At 42.6% G+C, this 16,444-nt stretch overlaps 1 long non-coding RNA gene across 1 annotated transcript; it reads left to right on the forward strand.

Moving 5' to 3' along the window:
• The first annotated feature begins 3,660 nt into the window (after nucleotides 1-3,660).
• On the forward strand, nucleotides 3,661-15,330 carry LOC148758318 (uncharacterized). Its single transcript, XR_016021012.1, has 4 exons — nucleotides 3,661-3,788; nucleotides 6,401-6,512; nucleotides 7,513-7,573; nucleotides 15,118-15,330. It is a non-coding gene; the product is annotated as an uncharacterized LOC148758318 (long non-coding RNA).
• Nucleotides 15,331-16,444: the final 1,114 nt, after the last annotated feature.

Here is a 16,444-nt window from a genome sequence, read left to right on the forward strand (position 1 = left end):
AAGAGAAACGAAACAGTTGTCCATACAAAATTGTATACTGACTGTTTAGAATAGCATTATTCGTAACAGTCTAAAGGAGGAAACAACCCAAATGACCATCAATGGGAAAAGAGAAAATGTGGTCTACCCTTACAATGGAGTAACGTTGGACCAGACAAAGGAGTGAGGTGTTGACACAACATAGATGGTGCTTGAAAACGTTATGCTAAGTGAAAGAAACTGCTTACAAAAGACCACATGTTATTGAATTCAATTTTTATCAAAGTCCGCAGTAGGAAAATCTCCACAGAGGGAAAGGAGATTAATGGCTCTTCAGGACTGGCGGGCGGGGAGGTGTATGGGAAGGTGTGGGATACAGATTTCTTTTTGAAGTGATGAAAATGTTTTCAAGTTGATGATGCTGATGGATGCACATATCTGTGAATGTACCAAAAGCCATAGGGCTGTATATTTTGACTGGGTGAATTCTACAGTATGTGAAACATATCTCAACAAAGATGTTGAGAGAGAGAGAGAAAGAGAGAGAGAGAGAGACACTATGAGAAAGCGAGTTCCTAGGACCTCTCTCCAAAGCCAAAGTCTTGCTGCCAGAAAGGGGCACAGAGGCTGGAGGCCGAGACTTTCAGATAACTGGTCGCACAAAGGCTGCCGCTGTGCCAGCTAATGTCGCCCACGTCCCTGGCGCCAGACTCACGCGAAGACCAGGATGTCAAGAGTTCCAGTGCCCATGCCCGCGCGCTTTGAACGGTCACCTGAGCCCTGGGCGCTTAACGTGTAGCCACGTCCGGAGACAGCGGGAACTTCTGAAAGGGGAATACCTCCCTGATGGGCCCTCCCCGCTGCCGGCTCCCATGGGCAGTTACCTGAGCTCGCCCCAGCCCTCGCTGCCACCCGTAGCCCAGAGGCACCCTAACCGGAGGCCTGGTCCTTCCCTGGCCCGGGATGGCCTCCATGGGGGCCACCGCGTCCACACTGGACCCTTGCCCCAGATACCAGTCTGGGAGCCAGCCAAGACCCGGAGGGTGGTCAGCGAGGCTCAGAAGCATCATCCTGCCAAGCTGCCACCTGAGGCCATCCTGGGGCCGCATCTTTCCTGCTCCTGGGAGAGTTACATGAAGCTGGGGCTTAGGAGGGCTAGGCACGCAAGACCGATCCGGAGCCCGGTGACCGTCAAGATCGCGCCTCCTGAGCGCAGGGAGAGCCCCTGTGCATCCCCGGGGCAAGGAGACCGCTCCGCAGGGCATGCGTTCACTGAGTGCCCAGACCCCAGGGCCAAGCAGACGGTGCTGAGGGGTCTCAGCCAGTGCAGGAAGGGGAGCAGGAAGTTCGACGCACCTCTCTGGTTTGAGATCCCAGAATACACGAGTGGGTCTCGGGACCCAGAGTCCAGGCCGTCTGCCTTCAAGCCTCTGATCAAAAATGGAGAGGTCCCTTCCTTTGTGCCCAGGCCAGGGCCTCTGAACAGAAGACTTCCCTGCTGGAGCTACATCTGCAAGGAGGAAACTGACCCCGGGCCTGACATCCAGCCTTTTCTGTCTGCCGCCAACCACACAGGGACAGTGCCAGCAGAGGGCACAGAGCCTCAGCTGGGGAGCTGGGAGAAGAGGCCACAGGGCCGCGGCCTCAGTCAGTCCTCCAGGGCCCAAGGGGCGTCGGCAGGGTCTCCTTTGCCCCTGGGGACGCCCTGCCTGCTAGAGCCTTTGGCTGCGAAGAATCAGGGCCCAGCTACCCACGTGCGAGACTCCAACCTGCTGACCCATTCTCGTGTCGCTGACTCCTACCTCCACCCAACGTGGGACCCTGACACAGTGCCGCTCCAGTCCCGAGAAGTGCCAAGCCTCCAAGCGGCCCTGCCCTGGCTCTGTGGATCCCACACTGAAGCCTGCGGAGAGCAAAGCCCTCTCACTCCCCTGCCTGACGGCTCCTTCCTGTCTTTTCCCTGAAAACAGAGATTTCAAGATGGCATCTTTCCCCACCTCCCCGCTTTGCCCACGTTGTGTAGTTACCTATTTAGCCTCATTAAACATGATGCTAACATTCAAAGGGAGCTTTTTGTGTAAAAATGAAGGAAAAGTATGTTCCAGACAAGCAAGAGCAAGGGCAAGGCACCTGCATTGGGAATAATTTTTATTTATTTGAGGCCCACATATAAGTCCAGTAGAGCTAAAGTGGAGAGAGGGAGGAGGACATGCCTTTAGAGACACGGGACGTGATAAAGTGTTATAAGGCATCGGGGCCAAGGGAAAGAGAATGGGTTTTAGTCCAAGAACCTTGGGTTTTAGGCAGAGGAAAGACTGATGGGATCGATACTTTTAAACAGATTTGTTCTGGCTGTTGTGTGGACAGTCGATTATGTAGCGGCAGCAAGTAAACAGAAACAAGAGGGGCTCAATACTGTATCTCAAGCAAAAGAAGAGGGGAGTTTGGTCTGAAAGGGAACTGATGCATCTGAAAGGCGCACACGAATTTAGGGAATGTTTTGCAGGTGGATGTTGTGGGACTCTCTAGTGCACTGGATGACTGCATTCAAAAGTGGAAGTGTCCATGAGTCTTAGCTTTTTGGTTTAAGAAACCAATGGTGATAGGCCATACATTGAGATGGGAAGTCACAATAGGGAAAATATTTGGAGAAATCACATTTTGGTCATGTTTCCTCGAGTACACACATTTGTTTCCCCTGTGGAGCTGCCACCTATGCCGTTGAAAACCTGAGCCTGCAAATCAGTGGAGGGATTGAAGCTAGACAAATAAAAGTAGAAGCCAGGAACATATCAGCTCACCTGTAACATTTATGTGGTACTTAAAGTCATGGGCTACATGAGCTCACCTGTGCAGAAAAGACAGATGGAAAAGGAAACCGACAGTGAAGAGCAAACGTGTTTAGGTGTTAGAGCACAGAGCCTGGAGATATAGGTATAAGCTTTAATGTTTCAGTTGCTTTGGTTGGCACGTAGCTTATAGTTGAAGATGAAGAAAGTATGTTAGTCATGTCGAGGAGGCCTGTCTCTAAAGCAAGTAGGAAACATGTTTAACAGTACATTTTGTTTGAGAAAATATTAGGTTGGTGCAAAAGTAATTGCGGTTTAAATGATTAAAAATAATTGCAAAAACCACAATTACATTTGCTCCAACCTAACAGAAAAAGGTAGCTAGTTAAGCATGAAGTGTGATAGCTCAAACAGCAGCAATGGTCACAAGATGTTCAGCCTATGCCTTTTGCTTGGAAGGTAATGTCACTGACGTACAATCATGAGATGTTTTCAAACATGTGGTTCCATGACCTGGTCAGCTCACCCTACCACAGTTAGGAAGACTCCAGACAAGGTGATGTCGGGAGCTAAATTAATCAGACAAAGAAAAACCACTGAGGTTTGCTCAAAACTTAACCCCTCAGCTCCGCCTCTGATCCCCACCCTCAAGCTTTGCCTTTTAAAAACCTTTGATGAAAAGCCATTAACCCAACTGGTTTGGATTTTAAGTGACAGCTTCCCATTCTCCAGGGTTGGTGCCCTGCCAACGGCCTGCTTTCATGTTCCCCCTGCAAACCCGGGTGTTCACTGTCTGGCTCTTCTGCATGCCACGTGGGCAGGACTTCTTTGGCTCTGTAAGGAAAAGAGGGCTCAGGATGCACCCTGCAGTGCTGCAGTGTTTAGAGGAGGAAAGGAAGGAGAAGGAGAGAAGTCTGAGAAAAACACCCATCGTGGTGGGAGAAAAGTCAGACGCAGGGACTCTGAGGGGAGAATTCCAGAAGGTGGGATTTATCAACAATGCTGGCTGCTGCCGAGAGGGTAAGAGATGGGCCACCACTAACTTTGAGGGGAGAAACTGTCTTTGAGTGTTGGAGGTCAAAACTTGAATTGATTTGGAAGACACTAGGAGGGGTGGCAGTGTAGGCAGGGACTGGAGAAACCATTCGGTAGATGTTAACTTACAAAGCAAAGCAGGCCCGTGTGAGGGCTGAAGGAGCTTCTACTTTGTATTAAAATGTTCTTTTAAGGAAGGACAGGGGAAATATTTCAGCGGTACAGGGTTCTTCAGAAGATCTGGAGGGAGGGACACCAGGGCTGGTGGGGGGGTGGCGCTCAGACACTTGAACCTCAATTACAGCAGGGTGGGGGATGGGCAAGCATCTGTGGGTGTGGAGAGGGCCAGGGTGGTGGACCAGGGATGGGGGGCTCAGCTCTCCTCTCCTCTATCAGTGACGTGCAAAGCAAGACTGTCAACAGACAGAGGGAAGGAGAGAACCCCAGGCCTGAGGAGCAGCTGAAATGGGAAACTGCATTCTCAGAGTGGAAAAGGAACAGAGCTGTGGAGGGATGATGAGCAAACAGCGAGTGTCCGTTTCAGGGCTGGGTTCTTAAACCAAAGGGGAAACCAAGGAATACGACTGATTAATTTTCTCTAGATTTTATTTCACCCGAGCTAGTACAAATGAGGATTGAGTGCATATTGGTGTTAATCGTTATACTATTTTAACCCATATGATTATACTTGAAAAGAACTTAATAAAGGAGGAAGAAGCAACGGCGTTAGAGTGTATATTAGGGTTCTCCTGAGGAACAGAACGTGTGTGAACACGTGCAGGTATATATATGTATCGTTGTTCTATATGTATATCCTTCTATATATATATATATTATACATATATGTGTGTGTATGTATGTATATTCAATAGTGACAGCGAGAGAGAGAGAGAGAGAGAGAGAGAGAGAGAGAGAATATGGGGCAGAGGGAGAGGTACGTTTATTACCCATAAGCAATGGCTAACTTGACCATGTACCCTGAGCGGACAAGCTGGAGACCCAGGAGAGGTGACGGTGTGAGTTCCCGTCCACGTCTGAGTCTGAAGGCAGGAGAAGACTGCTATCCCAGCTCCAATCAAAGATAGTCACGCAGGAGACGGAGTTTGTTCTTACGCAGGCGTCCCAGGTGTTGGATGAGGCCCACCACACCAGCAGGGCCATCTGCTCTACTCAGTCACTGATTCAAATGTTCATCTCACCCAGAAACACTGTCAGCCATCCCAGAATCGTGTTTGACTAAATATCTGGGCAGCCCGTGGTTGACACGTAAGACCAACGGCCACAGGGTGTTCGTAAAGAAGTCGTTTTAATTTGGATCAGGGAATCAAAGGTGGTTCATCACCATCTCTCTCAGATGCCTCCAGTCTGGGGCCCTTTCTCACTCTTTCAGTTGTTTCTCCTGATCTTGGTAGTGTTGTGAAAATGTCCCCTTCTGTAAGATGTTTTAAAAAGTTACAACAAGTTAAAAATATCTCGGACAAAGAAAATACAGCAAAAAGCCTTTCCTGGTTTAAAATGTGGGGTTAAAGTATAGTTTTATGATCACATTTGTCTAAGTGTTGTTGTCACGCGTATTAAACGTATCTTGAGTTTCCCTTCTGTGGTACTGTAACCCTTCTCGATGAGTGAGGCTGATAAATGTGAAGGAACGTGGTGAGAATAAGAGAATAATGCATCACCAGTGATGGCATGCACAAAGACCTGCCTAGGGGAGGATTGTATTAAGCCCAGTAGAGGAATTGAAATTTAATTAGGTTGAAAGGGAATTTAAGTATCTGGGCAATCGTATCACCCTGATCACCATCAGTGTCACATTAATTTAGCATGCCTGAAGTACTTATTGAGAGTCCATATTGATGTAAATATTGTGCTAGGCACTAGGGTCATTATGGTGACTGAGAGACCAAGAAATTAAAGATTAGTGGGAAGATAGTTAGAAGAAAGAGAATTCAATACAGTTTGATAGATTTTATTATAAGGGCAAGCACAAATTTCTATGAGAACATACAAAAGGCGTGAGGACGTTTTGCTGCAGATAATTTAGAAAAAAGCAAACAAAAACAAAGGATAAGTAGAAGTTAACTGGAAAAAATGACTTGGAGAGGAAAAGGAGACAAACAGATAAGAACCTAATCTCGGACTGTGTAGTTGAAATAGCTGTTGGGGTGAGGTGAGCGAGCGGTGTGGGCATTGCACACAGCTCGTCCACACATCTGAGTTGGAACACTTGAGTACACGATGGTTTGCCGGGGATAGTGTCAGTTCACCTTGCTTATACCTCATCAATTTGTGCCCCTTTTTAATCAAAAGTGTCCGGGTTTGAATGAAAAACTACATATCACTCTTAAGAGAGTACAAGTTATATGCTCTATGCATCCTACGGGGACATGGACTCAACTGGGTGACCACAGCTAGAAGTGGGAAGAATAAACAGCAGTCTTGATGTTTGTTTTTTGTTTTGTTTTTTAATTAGAGAATATTGGGCAACAGTGTGTTTCTCCAGGACCCATCAGCTCCAAGTCATTGTCCTTCAATATAGTTTTGGAGGACACAGCTCAGTTCCAAGTCCAGTCGTCATTTTCAATCTTTAGTTGCAGGGGCCACAGCCCACCATCTCATGCGGGAATTGAACCGGCAACCTTGTTGAGAGCTCGCGCTCTAACCAACTGAGCCATCCGGCCGCCCCCAAGTCTTGATGCTTTTATTTTGGTGAGTTGTGCTTGAGGTTCTGACGAAGCATTCACGGACAGGTCATCATTCGATAATTTTATGTGTGGAAATGCAAGGAGATGGCTGAGTTGTGTGGTGCGTAGTTAGAAACAGGGAGGGAGGGAGGGAGGGACTGAAAAGGTGGATGTAGCCCGGTGAACGTTCAGATATATGCTGTATAATGGTTAAGTAAACAAGTTAACCAAGATCTGGACTTGCTTAAGTGTGTCTCCTGTCTCTCATCTATAAAACAGGCCCAATGTCTGAGCTGAACTCTAACAGTGTGTAAGTACCTGCAACATCCATGCAGTTAGAGAGAAATGCAGCTTTCTCAGTTTGCCCATATTTATGTCAGTAGCAACAAGCACATGTGGCGGTCATGCCTGTTGCTGTATTGCTGTAGTACAAGAGACAAGGGCAGCTCCCACAGAAACACTGTGTCATCATTTGAGGGCTGTCTTACGGCGTCGAGTAATGAGGAATTTAAAGTAGAGACTCGTTTATTTAGGTCCATAGGGCACTTTAGTGCACGCGATTTTGCCTGAAGGCCGAATGAGAAAAGAAGAATATTGGACCCGTGAAATCATGCTATCCTTTTGATTCATGAGGAATATCCATTCCACCTTCGCTTATGCTGAGTCTGTGTACCTGGTCTGCAGGGACTTTGAAGACACTAGGTCTTCTAGCAAACTTAAAGCCTCCTGTGTGTGTGCTAAGCCTGTAAGAACATGCACAGTAAGATTTGAAAAGAATTGCCTCAGTTCCTCAAACAAAACAACCTCTAGTCAGAGGCAGCATATGGATTTTTCTTTCAAGTGATAAGCCCCAGAGAAGTAGATGATTAAAGGCAAAATAAATCCACAGGTCACTAATGTTGTAGAGACACAGAGAATACAAATAAAACTAGTTAACAGAATTACTGTGTAAAGGAAATAAAACAGGAACACATAACCACACAAAGGATGAGCTAAAGAGTCCATAACACCCTTTGTTTTTTAAGGAACAAGAAGCCTCTGTGTTGGAAAACTGGCAGAGTAACTACAGAGCAAATGGAAAACCAGGTGAGATGTTTTCTTCTCCAGCAGCCACAAAGGCTCTACAAGAATTAAACTTTAAGAAGTAGAGTTAAAATTCAAACAATTTCGTAGGTGAGATTGGCTGTTCTTTCTGACAGCCATTTATTTGCTGAGAGGTTTAATGCCATTTTGAGACCAAACCTAGTTTCCGTTGCTAATTCTATTTTGAGAGTCTTGTGCCTCTCTCTCTATAGAATCAGGGCAGGGGAAGCGATATCAAAATGGGCAAAGATTTTCTGAAGAATTCTCTATGTACATCCTACCTCCATTCTTCTCTTAATGATCCTTGCAGGTATAGAATGTTAAGGTTCTCACCATTTTTTTCTGGACCATAGTCAGACGTAAATTGTAGCCTGGATGTTTAGGTCCCCAGGCATCCGTCACAGTGCTTCTTACCCAAAGCACCAAAAAAGCCACAAAATTCCTCTAATAGATATAAAAATATCCAATAGTTAAAATTCACTCCATTAATAAAAAGATAAGAAAAGCCCTCAGCTCTTCCACATTTTTAATACCAATACCTCCTTGATGTATATTACCAAATTTTTCACTACTCATTTTGTGTTTGTGTCTTACAATAATTTGGAATGGAAAAGGGACTACAATAAAAGTATGTTTATGTTTCTTCTCTAACTAGAATGTTTTTCTGATTCAAACGTCTCACAATCTTTTCTTGACTATACTTTTTTATTGCTTTGTATTTCTATGCTGACTAACAAATATTTCCCATAAAGAGAGACATACAATGAAAGTTTAGGATAAATTCAGCAGAGGGAGGAGTCTAATTCACTCACAAACTTTAATTCAAAAGTAAGGGTCATAGTTAGCCTTATTTAACTCCACATACAATCAGAAGTCTGCAGAAGGTTGTTGCTACTGGTACCAATTTTGGCAATATTTTTTTAAATATAGACTTCGGGAAAGAATTAACACCTGAGCTCAGTGCCAGAACTAGAGCATAGAGCCTGACCCATAAGTAGTTGAAGTATATAGAATCCAAGTCAATTGAGAAATTAAGATTTGGCAAAAAAATCTAACATTGTTATTAATGGATGTCCTGAAAGGATACATATGAGCTCATCAACTGTCAACAATGGAGTAGCTTGATCTAGTTCATCCTGAAAACACTAGCTTTTTAACACTAAATTCTATAATCTGATGAGAAGAAAAAATATGCTAGATTGTTTTATGTTACAACCCCATTTTATTAAAAACATATTTTTTTAAATTTTAAAACAGAAAAAAAAATTAAAAAAGTTAAATCAGTTATACTTTCAGTGTCTAGAGAAAACCACCGTTATATCCTTCAGTTTGTTTAACACACCTTTATATAGCTGTAACTATAGCAATGTCAAAACATATATTACAAAAGAAATTATACATCGTTAGTCATTAGGTCAATGCAAATTAAAATCACTAGATACCACTTCACCTCCCCAGTAGACAGATATAAATAATAAGACACAATAACAAGTTAGTGACAACGTGGAGAAACTGGAACCCTCCTCATACATTGTCGCTGGAGATGTAATTTGGCAAAGCCACCTTGGAAAACAGTTTCAGTTTTTGAAAGTTTACTACACATTTATTATATGACCTCAATTCCAGCCCTGGACTTTCACTGAAGAGAAATGAAAAGACATCCACACAATGACTGGTATGTGAGCGGTTACAGTGGGGTTATTCATAATATCTAAAAGGTGGAAACAATCTCAATGCCCACCCACTGGTGAATGGATAAACATGGTGTGGTCTATTAATACAATGGAATGCTATTCAGAAGAAAGGAATACGGGCTGATATGCGCAAAACGTAGATGAACCTTACACACCTGGTGCGCAGTGATAGCGGACAGACACAAAAGACCACATACTGTATGATCCATCTGTATAACCTAATGTCCAGAAACGTCAAAATTGTAGCAACCTTAAGTAGATTGATTAGTGGTTACTTGGCATAGTGGTGGCAATAGGCAGTGACTGACAGTGGGTCCACTATGTCTCCACATATCAATAAAACAAGGATATTTTGGAGATGACTCCTAGTTTTCTGCTTGTGAACACATCAATTGAAAGAAATTAGAATTACTCCTGTGGAGATGCAGTTGTTCTTATATTTATCCATTCACCCACAAATAATTATTCAGGACATACTCTGTGCTAGGCAATACAACACACTGTAAATAAATTAAACAAAACAGACATTGTTTCTCGCAAAAATTACATTCTTAATAGGGCAAAACAGTAAAGAACATTCATATGAATTCATAAGAAAATTCAGAGGAGCTGTTCACGTTAATAGGAATTTGAAGTGGGAGGAGTGTGATTTAAATATTTAAAATATTTTCTACACTATGTAACGAATTTCTTGGGATATTGCCAAATAGGGCCAGGACTCTACTTCTCTCCTAAGCTACTTTCTACATATCGATTTCTATGTATGGAAACATGCGAGGAGCCACAGGGAAACATCAGCTCACTACCAAAGCGTTGGTAAACATTTCCAGAGGGTGAGAATGGTTTATGAAGACGCACGTGCATTTAGATGTGAGTTTCATATCAGCATTATTTAAAATTGTGTGCAGCAGGGGATGGAGGGTCATATATTTCATCTTTCCAGGCAATTTCAGGGTGAGAGTTTTCAAAATATTAGCATCACCTGCCAAATCACAGCTTTGCACAACAACCATGGTTCTCTTCTGGGTGGATTCCTTTCCTGAAGAAAATTTCAGCTGTAAGAGTGAAGGCATTTGCGAGCTTCAGTAAGACCTTATTTCATATACTGGGAAGCTTTTCCCATCTGTCTTTTCCTGAGTGAGCTAATGTAGGGACTCATGGAGAGAAGCAAACAGCTGTGAAAGTGACAATTGCAGCATCTGCCCCTTTGGCTTCCAGTGGTCCCTGGATGAGCAGCAAAGCCGGAGGCAGTGTGTTTCCTGGCTTCTGGGAAGCATTCTAGATGCACCGGACAGTCACCTGTGAAGTATTACAGGTCATTTCTATCCACATGTTGTATTTTAAGTCTGGCTTAGGTAAACATCTTACCCTTCATTTTGTGTTTACTGATCAAAGCAAGTGGACCACGGATTATAGTTGCCTTCTGCATTTATTGGTAGACAGCAAGTAAATGTGTACTTTTTTGTGTTGCTAGAAAAACACGTGTGAATCCTTCTTAAATTACAAGGATATGTGTTTTCTAAAGGCAAGACATTAAAATTGAGGTTATTCTTTTTACATAAAAAAAGATAATTTGGGGCTAACACTCTGGTATATTTTGTACACATTTTGCTCTTTTCAATCAATATGAAAATAATATCCAGAAACACTGGGTTTACGTAATGGGTAAGTCAGATGTGATGAAACAAATAGATTAGAAATGATGAAATATACCATAACGATTTAGTAGTGGAAGGAGCAAGACAGATACGGCATTTGTGATCCAATTCTACTGACTCATGTCAGCTCTGAGATTTCAGCATCTCATTCGCTCTAGACTGCATGTCTCAGTTCAATTCTGAAACATTAGTGTACCTTTTATTCAACAGGTGTTCATTAACCATGTTATGTCCCAGGTGCTCTGCTTAGTACTGTAGACAGGGAAGTTGACAAGAGAGACATAAACCTCCTATGATGCCCCAGCAATGTACAGGGGGAACAGAATGATAGAAGCAATTTACGTGCTAAAGTAATGGACGGAGTCTCTCCAATGGAAGGTGAGGTCTATTGTGGGAGTCCGTAGCAAGGGTGGCTAACTCAGTGGAGGACAGCTGCGAAGGCTTCCCAGAAACAGTGTTTCCTAGTTTGGAACTTGGACAAATACCAAAGAAAATTACATAAAAGCATTTTCTAGTCATGTGTGATGACTTGGACATTCAAGGAATCGAAAAAAAAAAGACATTGTGACTAAAACATAGAACTCAAGGACAATAAAGAAGTAAACTTGTAGGGGAAACCACAAGTCATGGGAAGCAACTTGGAATTTTGTCTAAAGTAGTGGTATATCAATGCGGGGTATCACGCAGGGTCTCTGGTCCCGCTCCTCACATAAGAACACAGGACATGGTGAGGCCAAAAAGGAACACCCACAGAGCCATAGATAGGGGAGTCATACCACTATATTCTCGCTGGCAGCTGTGTTGGAGACACAGGAAGCAGGAGCCACACGATCCACAACCTGCCGTCCACTTCTCTGCCAACCGACCCCACTTACTAACTGCAATCCACACTCACTAGCTTAGCCACGGCAGTTATATCGGTGGCTAATGGCTAATCAATAATGGCTGATAGTCAACTAGTCACAGCTGATGGCCATCTACTACCCGAGCCAAGACCTTCCCACCTGAGGCCAAGAGCCTGAAAACTGCTCTCTGGGACTCTGTCCCCATATGGCATGGCATGTTCAGGTAGCCTGTGCTTATGTCAGAATGCTTAGGGACCACGGCCACAGGAATGAGGAAAGCATGAGAAACCTGCTAAGGAAGCGAAGAACTACAGGTCAGAGAGGTCCTCAGAAAAGGATAACATGAAGCTGCTGTGCAAGAGGCCCCAAGGGAAGAACTTATTACCTGAGATCAGCTGTGGGAAGGTCTAGCCGAATAGGAGATACAGCGAGTCCGTGGGAATAATTGATCCCAAAGTACTGCTGATCTCAGGAAGACAGCTTCAGCGAGGTTACATTGCCAAGGAAAGGAGTGAGACGGGAACAGAAGTAGAAGGATACAGGATATGGCAGAATGTAGGGTGTAACTCAAACAGAGAGGCCAGGCAGGGAATATTCCAGGGCAAGGGCAGTGGGAGCAGTCCTGAACTGAAGAGAAGATACGGTGATGGTTAGTTATTTGTGTCAAGTTGACTTAGATGACAAGGCCCAGAGCGCAGTTAAAACACTGTTTCTGGGTGTCTGTGAGGACGTCTGCAGAAGAGATTAGCCCTGGAATTGGTAGACTGAGTAAAGAAGTAGGTGCTCACCAATGCGTGTGGGCATCAGCTAATGTGTTCAGGGCCAGAAAAGGACCAAAAGGTGGAGGAGGGGAAATATAACTTTTCTTTGTATCAACAGGTTTAAGTTCACCCACTGAAATGCATGTATTTTCTAATTCTGTGAGCCTGTTCCAGATTTCGTTTTCTATGTCCCATTTGAACTCTGGACAATGGTGTTCAGCGGTTTGGTAATTCAACCTGACTAATGTTATCATGTCCAAGAGATGGCATTTGCATACTCGATTACAGCCTACAAATACTGTGGCAATTAGTTCAATTGTTTCCTAAAAAATTGGTGTTGTGTACAGAATATGTTCTCTACTCGTGACTCCTAACAGAGGCTCTGCTTATGAAAGAACAGAAATGATTGCAGCAAATCATACTCACAATGGTGGCTAACCTTGGCTCCTTCGACCCACAAAATTAGAGCTTCTCCTGGGCCACCCATACAGGCTCACCGTCTGCCGGTCCCACAGGCTGGTTCTGAAGAGTTAGAGCCTTGTTGCTACGAGTGCCACATATAAAATAACTTAAGTAAAAATGGACAGAACAAACGCAGCTCTTCGATATTGTTGAACTTGTTTTAGGTTTTCTTTGTGAAAAAGTGAAGCAAGAAGATGGAGAAAGAGAGTGAGGCACTGATTTATTTTTGTTATCTTTCCGTTCTCAAATTACCTGGAAAATTTCCAAGGCATTTTCAGGCTGCAGAGAATACTGAAGTTTTTCAAACCCTCTTCATACAGGGTTTTAAAAATTTGAATTGTTAAAATGGATTTTGGTACCATATTTTTGTAATGATTTTTATCTCATCTCTTAAATGTGATTATTTCAAAACATTATTATTACCCTTCATAGTTAAAAATATCTGCCTCCTAGCCAGTTATCAAGGAGTCACAATTCATTTAGTGATAGATTCATCCATTTAGCCCCCAAAGGGAGTCAACTACCCCCTCTAACCTTTATGCCCCACTTACAGTGGAGCACTTTTGATTCCACTTGAAAATTAATTATATATAATCTTATTATTAAAGTTAGACAATTACCACCATATGTATGTGTTATTATTCTCAGATATCTGTGGACCAAACGGAATTATGGCTAGTACATTCAATAACTATTAGTCGCAGCTTAACTCAACCTTTTGGAAAAGGTGAAGGATAGGGTAGATGTGCAGAAAGATAGAAATGAGCAGGAAAAGAAGTAACTAGCCCCGTTAGGAGGCCCCTGGCAGCTGCTCCTATACTTGGGTCAGGGCCCCTTGCAGCTGCTCTCACTTGGGGCACAAACATGTTGCTTGCTCAGCAGTACATTGAGAACAAGATGTGTCTTGAGAAGAAGGAAAAATGCTGGAGAGGAAAAGAAACCATCTCGCTTATCAGAATATACATCCTGCTTCTCAGGACCATTTTTAACAAGCTTCTCAGATAAACCATGGGAAATTAACAGGTTCATGCTTACCCATGAGAGGCAACGTTGAGAACCAGAGGGCAAGATGGGACACCTCAGCACAGAGAGAGAAAGGTAACAGGGAGCGGGGAGACAATTCTAACCACAGCTAAAACCCTCACACAACATAAGGAGAGGCCACTTCCCTCTCTTGGGTCAGCTCTTTCCATATCTCAGAGTGTACTTGCTTTACTAATCAACTTCTTGCTCTCCTATGCTGCACAAACTCTGTCTCGTGATGGAATTCTTCATTTCAAGAAGACAAGAGCCAAGGCATAACATCATTCCTGGTAACCAGATAAAGAAAAAAAAAAAAACACTTTTTCCAGATAGGGCATGAAATCCAGCCCATTCACACATCCTTCTTTCCCCAAGGGCAAAACACTCACTGAAACTTTGGATAAGATTTGACCCCAGGTCAACTCATACTATCTGTAAGTGGAATTCCGGACTTGCGCTGCATGGAAATGGCTGGTTTCCTTCACCCAGATCTATGTAGTTGTCTTTTTTCGGCCTCTCTTGCCCACTGTTTCTCACATAAACATCATCACCTGGCTAGCTGCATTGCTCTGAGGCGATTCAGATTGCAGTGGTTGCTAGCACTCGCAGGCAGATAGCTCCTTCCCCATCTCTCAGGAGGCTGCCACGCACAAAAGCGAATCACAAGCAGAGCCTTGAATGCATAAGGAGTAAAATGAGTTAAAGGGACTCACACTTCAGGGTTTGGTTTCAATCCAGTACTATTCCTGTAATGGCTCTTAGGCGGCTGTCTGCATGAGTTCATCCAGTGTTTATGTGCCAGGCGATAGGGAAAAGATAGCCAATAAAATATATAGCTGATATCCCTAACAGAAAACAATCACATAGTGAAAGGAAAAGTGAAACTAAAGTTGTTTGCTTTCTAGTAAAAAAGACGGTTTGTGTGATTTCTGTTTGTATTAACTGAGTCTTAGTAGATAATTTAAGACAATAATTATTTATATTGACAAGATTTATTTACCCTTCTTCTTGCTTTATATGTGAAGATTTTTTTTTTTTTTTTTTTTTTCAATCTGGCTCTTATTTATGAGGTGAATTTATTTATTTATTTATTTTTTTACTTAGTCACCTGGAAAGAAAATACCAATAATTTCTCTAGGATAAATCTGGCCCGTGGAGGAGATTGTGTATATAGACATGGAATAAGAAGACCCCTTAGCAACTCCACAAATACATTGTTCACTGTACCCTCTTACCCCACTGGGTTAAAATACAATGAATGGCTCTGCACTAATAACTCATTGAGTTTTCAAATAAATGTTTGCAATTTAGTTTCAATATCCATTACTTGCTTTTAAGTGACATGATTAGCTCCATTTTGGTAATGCTTGGTTAAGATCATGTATCAATTATGTGTCTACCCCTGGGGATCTCAAAACACCACAGCACACATCATTTTTAATTAGCCTGACATTAGTCCTTGGGGTTTCCTCCCAATGTATTGATTACGTGTTGAACACTAATCGTTCATAAATGTATAAGTAAGAATGTAAGGAACAAGGCCCTGATCTAAGATAAATAGGTCAATAATTGTGAGTAAGTATACTATTTATTTTACATTGGCTCTTTTTGTGGAAACTATAAAATTAATGAGATTCCTTTCTAATCATAAACCTCTCCCTGTGAATATAATTAGTCAAACTAGTCACTAAAAACAATATAAGTAATTTTGGCTGGAAATTATATATTTAATTGTATATGTGTGGGAATTATTCATTGTTTTCAGGCCAAGGAAAGTTGAGAAAACACACCTTCATGAGATTTTCAATTTTTCCCCCTGTCATACAGTTTGGACAGGACTGATATTGAATTGAAGTATTTAAGTTTAATAGAATTATATGCAAATACTATGAAATTTTAGGCTGAAAAATGATGGTACAAGGCAGAAATTTAGTTTACACTGAAAAAATATTTATACTCCCAAAATACTGAAACTAAGGGTAATCATCTAGATATATTTAAGAAGAGCAAACTTGTTGTTTTTAAAATTATGGCTAATCGTGAATTCTCTGTTGTCACCTCTGACTAAGAGATAATTTTTGATTGCAGAATTTGCTGGTGTCATAATTGTGTACGTTATTGGATAGTTGTTTTATTGAGTTGTTAGAGTATTCGGCCCTTATGTCTTTCTTCTAGTTACTCAGACAGCCACTGCGGTCGGCTGAAGGGTGAGTACTCAAAGGTCTTAGGTTCTAATCTTTCCAATCTACAAATGTTACCTGATAAGGAAGTAGAGATTTTACAGGTGCAATGAAATTAAAGATATTGAGATAGGGAAATTATTTTGGATTAGCTGAGTGGGTTTTAAAGTCAATCATGAACATCCTTGTAAGAGACACAGAGGGTGATTTGACACATAGAGGAGGAGAAGGCAGTGTATCCACTGACGAGG

The sequence above is a fragment of the Rhinolophus sinicus genome, chromosome 4 (genome assembly GCF_057876585.1).
Source record: "Rhinolophus sinicus isolate RSI-liver-muscle chromosome 4, RSI-T2T, whole genome shotgun sequence".
Lineage (NCBI taxonomy): Eukaryota > Metazoa > Chordata > Mammalia > Chiroptera > Rhinolophidae > Rhinolophus > Rhinolophus sinicus.